The following is a 6,052-nucleotide window of genomic DNA, read 5'->3' on the forward strand; positions in this document are numbered from 1 at the left end:
ATCTGTTCGCATAAAACACAAATACGTAGCTCGCAAAAAATCAAATCGAAGGTATTATTTTCCATATTATATTTTTAGTATTATTACAGTATTTAAACAATTGCCACGTACAACTGTAAATTCAATAATCGGATCGAAGGCTTGGAAAGTAAACCGTTCAAAAAATTAATATACAATATAAACAGGCGTAATAACACTTTCAGTTTCTTATTAATTCACTATTCACTCCAATAAATACGTTGTTATTTAAGTATTTGGACGTTTTACTGCCGCCACAAACAACACAATGAACAAATAGATCGAGAACGCATAAAATATTCATAGACACAAAGAATATTTAACACCAAATGTGCTTTTTTGCGTTTTAAAACATTCAGAAACTCTCCTGAAAATACAGTGAAATTCCACAAAATGGGTTTAAATTCAACGAAATGCGCTTTTTTAAAAGGTAATTTGGATTTTTTTCCTTGTGAGCGTTTTATAATGTCTTCAGATCAACAGACCCATTAGTGGTGCCACAACACACACATGTATGTATGTATGTGTATATATATATATATATATATATATATATAACTATATATAACCATACTCACAGTAAGGCTCACACAATGGATATGTATGTGTAGAGAGAGAAGGGTCACACTGCGTCTGCGCCAAATTTGGAATATGATAAGCTATAGTCATATGACAAATATACACTGAAAAATTATTTTTAAATAATATTTAAATCCTTCTTAGTTAGACCAAATAGACTCCTAAATCTCCTTAGGTGGCAGATATTTTCTGATTTCTATTTTTTTAAGATACACCTATACTTGACATCTTTGCAATATTTATATTCTATATTGATTTTGGATACAAATCAGAAGCCCGGCAGCTTCCTAAAAAATTGTATTTTATTTTTTATATAATTTCCCTCCGCTATTTTGTAAACAAAGCTATTAATTTATTCAAGTTGATTTTTACTAGTAAAAATCAGGACGGTAGATAAATCTCAGATATCTTTGGAATATAACATGGATTGCGAGAGGTGGAAGCAGGTCGAACAGAGTGGCAAATCGATACATTGATTTAATGTTTTGGGTTTCAAACCCTTAAGGCCTGGAATTACTGAAATTAAATTACTGGAATATTTCCACAGGGTTCAAGTCACCAGGGTGTATAAATAAAGAAGCAAACATTTTCAAAAATATGTGCATGAAACCACTTACTAAATAAAACACCTTTAAAGTATATTCATTTAACTCTTGCAGCGACAGAGAGAATAGAGCTATTGCTTTGCATGCCACAAAAAAAGGTTAAATAAACTGAATGGATTTAAAACTAATACAGACACAATACAGAGACTAGACCATATCCGCTTGTGTGGAAGAACAGAACAATAGCAGAATGAACATTTGGCTGAACAACATCTTCAAAAAAGATCTGCAGGCATTTGGCTTTACAGGCCAGAACAGCAATAAATGCTTCATGGATTGCAAGCAGACAGAGACTGAGTCTGTTTAGAAAACATTCATGTCACCATTAATCCAGATGTCTCCCCAATAAATACCGACAACAACCAAATAGAAAATTGACTTTTTAAAAAATATATATTTGTTAAATCTTGCTTGTATTCTAAATTGTAAGACATTAATAAGGCCATGCAATTCTACATTAAATAAAGCCATCTTAAATAAAACAAAATATTTTTAAAAAGTAATTTCTTTTAGCCTAATGTGGTCAGGAAAATAAAAGAAATGCCCTATCAATATTACATGCTCTGGATTAACAGAAATACAATATCTTTTCTTCTGTGAACAAATCATTTTCCACCCACTGTATTAATGTTTTTATCTTTGTAGTAAACTTTTCAATGACTGTACTAAAACAATGATGCTATTACATTTGAAATATTAATTTAGTGAAAATAATCTGTTTTGTATTTGAAACGTAGCAAATGCAATATCTCATTTCGAAATGTCAGACTTATTTTTTTCCAAACCTCATATCGAATGTTTAAAATGTAGTATTGCTATAGTTAATTTTTCCTGTCTGACTTGTAATTCAAGAGAGTCGCACAGACATGTTTTAGGCACAGAGACACACCTTGCGTATAATTTTAGCAATTACTTCACAAAATGTCGTTTTCAGGGAGAGAAATGTGCAAAATGAGGAAATGATGACAAATAATTGGGTTTTAGGCATTTCCACATATGAATGAGCAAATTATATTTGTTTTCCAGTGGCTAAAAACGCAGATATTTTACTGTTTGTAGAGCAGTAAGGAAACAGTTAATATGCAAAATCTGTCGATATAGGTTCATCTTAAATTCCAAAAAAAAAAAACCTGACCAATTAAGAAAACACAAACTAAATACTCACACCCTGGACGTAATGACTAAGAAATCAGACAAGGCTTGGCAACCATTCTTGGACATATTGGCACTGTACTCATTGCGCATGCTCCCTCTCACCTATATCGTTCAGTTCTTACAGTATTAAAAAGTGCACATTTCTCTCTCTATCCTCAACATCATCTTACATTTTTTTTACGCTTCCGACCTCAATTCCTTTGCGGGTCTTCTCTCCCTTTCTTTTCTCATTTTTTTTTACTGCCTTACATCACACCCCTTTCTCAAGGCCCTCAGACCTTTAACAGCAGCCTTACAAACATCAGAAGACGTGACAGCAAGAAACGATGTAATCTTAGCTCCCTACACTGTCTCTATAGGAAAAAACCAAAACAATGACATCATATCAAGAAAAAAAAAAAAAGAAAAATCAGTTTCCCTGTTCTTCACAATTCTGCATCTCACTAATATCACAATAATTTGCCTATAAGTGTTAGGTCGTTCTGTACCAGTTTTCTTACCACCCATTGATATGGATCATTAGGTAGATATTTTAACCAATAAGGGGACACTTACCAATGTTGCCTCTCTATGTTTCCCTCTCCCCTTCTCTCTCTCTTCCTCTCTCCCTCTCTCTCCCTCTGTATGATCCGTTGATGCTGTGTGAAGCTTCAAGAAAACATTACAGGATAAAAAAAAAAATAATATAAAAGGTGGGGACAGAGCTCACCGACAGTCTGCTGGTAAAGCAGGAAACTCATGGGAAACAAAACATAATAATAAAAAAAGGTATTTACAACTCGGCGCTCTCTTATTCTTTGCTTTCTCCAAAGGAAATGTAGTGCCTTTTGCCCCTAGGGGTGGAAAAGGGGGAGGCGACCAAGAGGTGCAGTAAATTCATTATTTCCAAAATGCCTTTAAGCAAAATCGAGTGTTCCAGGAGCCAAAAAAAAAAGGAATATCTAGATTTTAAAATATATTTTAAAACAGATAAGATCAATCCCCTTTCTCTGGCACTGGGAGGACTGTAATAGCAAGGAGCAGTGAGAAATAGTCAGAAGAGAAACCACAATAAAAAGTTCACGTTCATGGAGAGTCCACATGACTTCCTGTGGCCAATCCAACTTGTGATTCAGTCGTAAACTTTTATTGCCCAGCTGTAAATTTTCTGCAAACAACCAAGAATGCACTGCATTTTTGTGGCGTGTGCAAATGTCTTTTCTTGACGCCATATTATCCAATATTCTTATTATTTGATAGTTTTTTAAATCCACACGTATTAGAATTCGTGCAAATGAATCCCAAGAGCCCAAATGTTACTGAAATTAAAATCAGAGGTGATGTATGCTTTTTATATTATTATTTTTAAGGATTAATAGAATTAAGACTTTTTTTTCATTCGGTTTAAGTCCTCCTTTAAAAATTTGGTGTCCAGATCGACCCCTGGCCGGACATTAGCGCTATGTACATGGATGGCACTTTTTAAGGAGAAATATAATGCGGTATGTCTTCAGACCCAGTAAATAAATAGATGTCAGCACATGCAATAGAAATATATATCCTTTATGCTTATAAATATAAAATCAACGTTTTTTTAACTGGTCTTCAAAAAAACAATTGTTTTATCGTTATTAAATAAATAAATAAATAAATAAATAAATAAAACTAAGCTCATACAATACTTCACTGGGCCTAGTAAATTGCATTGACATACACACACACACACACACAGATATGTATATAGATATATGTATATAGATATCTATATCTATCTATATCTATCTAGCTATAGATATATATATATATATATATACATATATATATATATATATATATATATATATATATATCTATAGCTAGATAGATAGATAGATAGATAGATAGATAGATAGATAGATAGATAGATAGATAGATAGATAGATAGATAGATATGGATACACCGTAGAATACTTGAATTACACATGGAGACTGTATATCCATTTCTATGTTATTTTTTCTGCTTATCTGGTACATGTCATGCACCTGTAAATTTTCCAATGGAAAATAACCCTGGAAACCTACATTTAACTTATTATTTAATCTAATATTCAGCTAAACATGTAAACAGACGGATATACACACCCATACAATCATATCTCTGTACACCTACATTCAAATACACCAAGTCACCAAGTCATCTGAATTTTTTTTATATCTATACATATATATCTATATCTATATATATATATAGATATAGATAGATATATATATATATATATATATATATATATATCTATATCTATATATATATATCTACACACACATATACATATGTTTATATAGAGAGTGAGCGAGATAGAGAGTTAGGTATACTTGAATGTACCTATGCATATGAAATGTGTCATATGTTTGTGCGTGTAAATCAGCATATCGTGTATAATTTGCAAACTCTTACCACGCCCATTTCGATAATATATGAAAAAATATTATATTTGATATAGCATGTTGGCTGTCAAAAAGGCAAAATTTCTGGTAACCGGTTAGGGTCCTTACAATATAAAACTGAAAAAAAACCCTTATTTACGCGAACTAACATATTCCGTACATTTGCAAAATAATTAAAATGTAACAAATAAAATATATGACCGATATACGCCCAAAGAAAAAATATTGCTTCAGCGCAAGGTTACTTTTCCTAAAGCAAAATTAGCTATTATCGCTATATATTCCTCCAAAAATGTCATGAATTTTTAAAGCTTTTTCGTTTAATTTTGTCTTTGTTTTTAGATGTATACAATTTTTATTTAATTATCTAAAAACACGAATCCCACCTGAATTGCATATTTCTCCTTTTTTGTAGATATTTATTTTTGTGTACTTTGTGTGATTAATTTATATATTTAGTATTATTTCCATAACCCCACAAAATGTTATTTAAAATATATATTTTAAAAACTAGTAATTTATTTTTGCTTTGTTGCTTAAGTAGCCTTATCTTTAGCAACTAAAGAAGATGCGGTTTATTGCTTAAAGTTCTTATTTCCCCGTGAAGTAAAAGTTATTAGTTTTTTTTTCATCTCACACCTAACAATGGAAATGTTGTATTACAACCGGATGGAAGGGAATTACTTTTATTCTTCTTTACGAACCACCAATAAATTTTATAACAGGTAGTTAAAAGTTACGAGGAGGGGAATGGTGCTGAAGTCATGAACGTTTTTTTTTGAAGCTTACAAAGCAAGGGTCTTTTTTTGTACCAACAAAGACGCAGAAAGTAAACCAGAAGTTATTTTATCCCCTTAAAACAGCAAGGAGGTGTTTATCTATATAAAAAAGCCATCTTAAGTAGTTTTATAGCCCCCTAAATGCCATTTGTTGTCTCTTTTTAAGATGGGCGAGGCACCAAAGTATATTGCTACATTGCAGTCCAACATTAAACAAAATGTGCAATTTAAAAAATATTTATGTAAACAGTTGAGGGGTAGCATATGAAGCATGAATAAATATATTTAAATGTATTTAAATATGAGATATTTGACTTTAGTGATGTGTAATACAATTACATTTATGTAGCAATAAACGATATCTGATCAATTGGGGTAAAATGGCAAAAACAAAGATTTTACTGTCTTTTCTCAAATTTGCATTCTTTAAAGAGAAAGTTCTTAGTGGCCCAACAATTTCTATACATTCAGTTTTGGGGGTAAATTTATTTTTTTAATTGGCCTGCCCAAGCC

The 6,052-nt window shown here is 31.5% G+C and overlaps 1 protein-coding gene across 5 annotated transcripts in view; it reads right to left on the reverse strand.

Moving 5' to 3' along the window:
- The window catches only part of HOXC4 (homeobox C4), a 44,147-nt gene extending 40,773 nt beyond the window's left edge, over positions 1-3,374 (reverse strand). For 4 of the 5 annotated variants that reach the window (XR_008346302.1, XR_008346298.1, XR_008346300.1 and 1 more), the window contains exon 1: positions 2,913-3,374. The gene's annotated coding sequence lies outside the window, so the exon portion shown is untranslated. The remainder of the gene's footprint in view (positions 1-2,912) is intronic. The other variant, XR_008346301.1, reaches the window with a different exon arrangement.
- Between the last annotated feature and the right edge of the window lie 2,678 nt (positions 3,375-6,052).

Source organism: Spea bombifrons, chromosome 2 (genome assembly GCF_027358695.1).
Source record: "Spea bombifrons isolate aSpeBom1 chromosome 2, aSpeBom1.2.pri, whole genome shotgun sequence".
NCBI lineage: Eukaryota > Metazoa > Chordata > Amphibia > Anura > Pelobatidae > Spea > Spea bombifrons.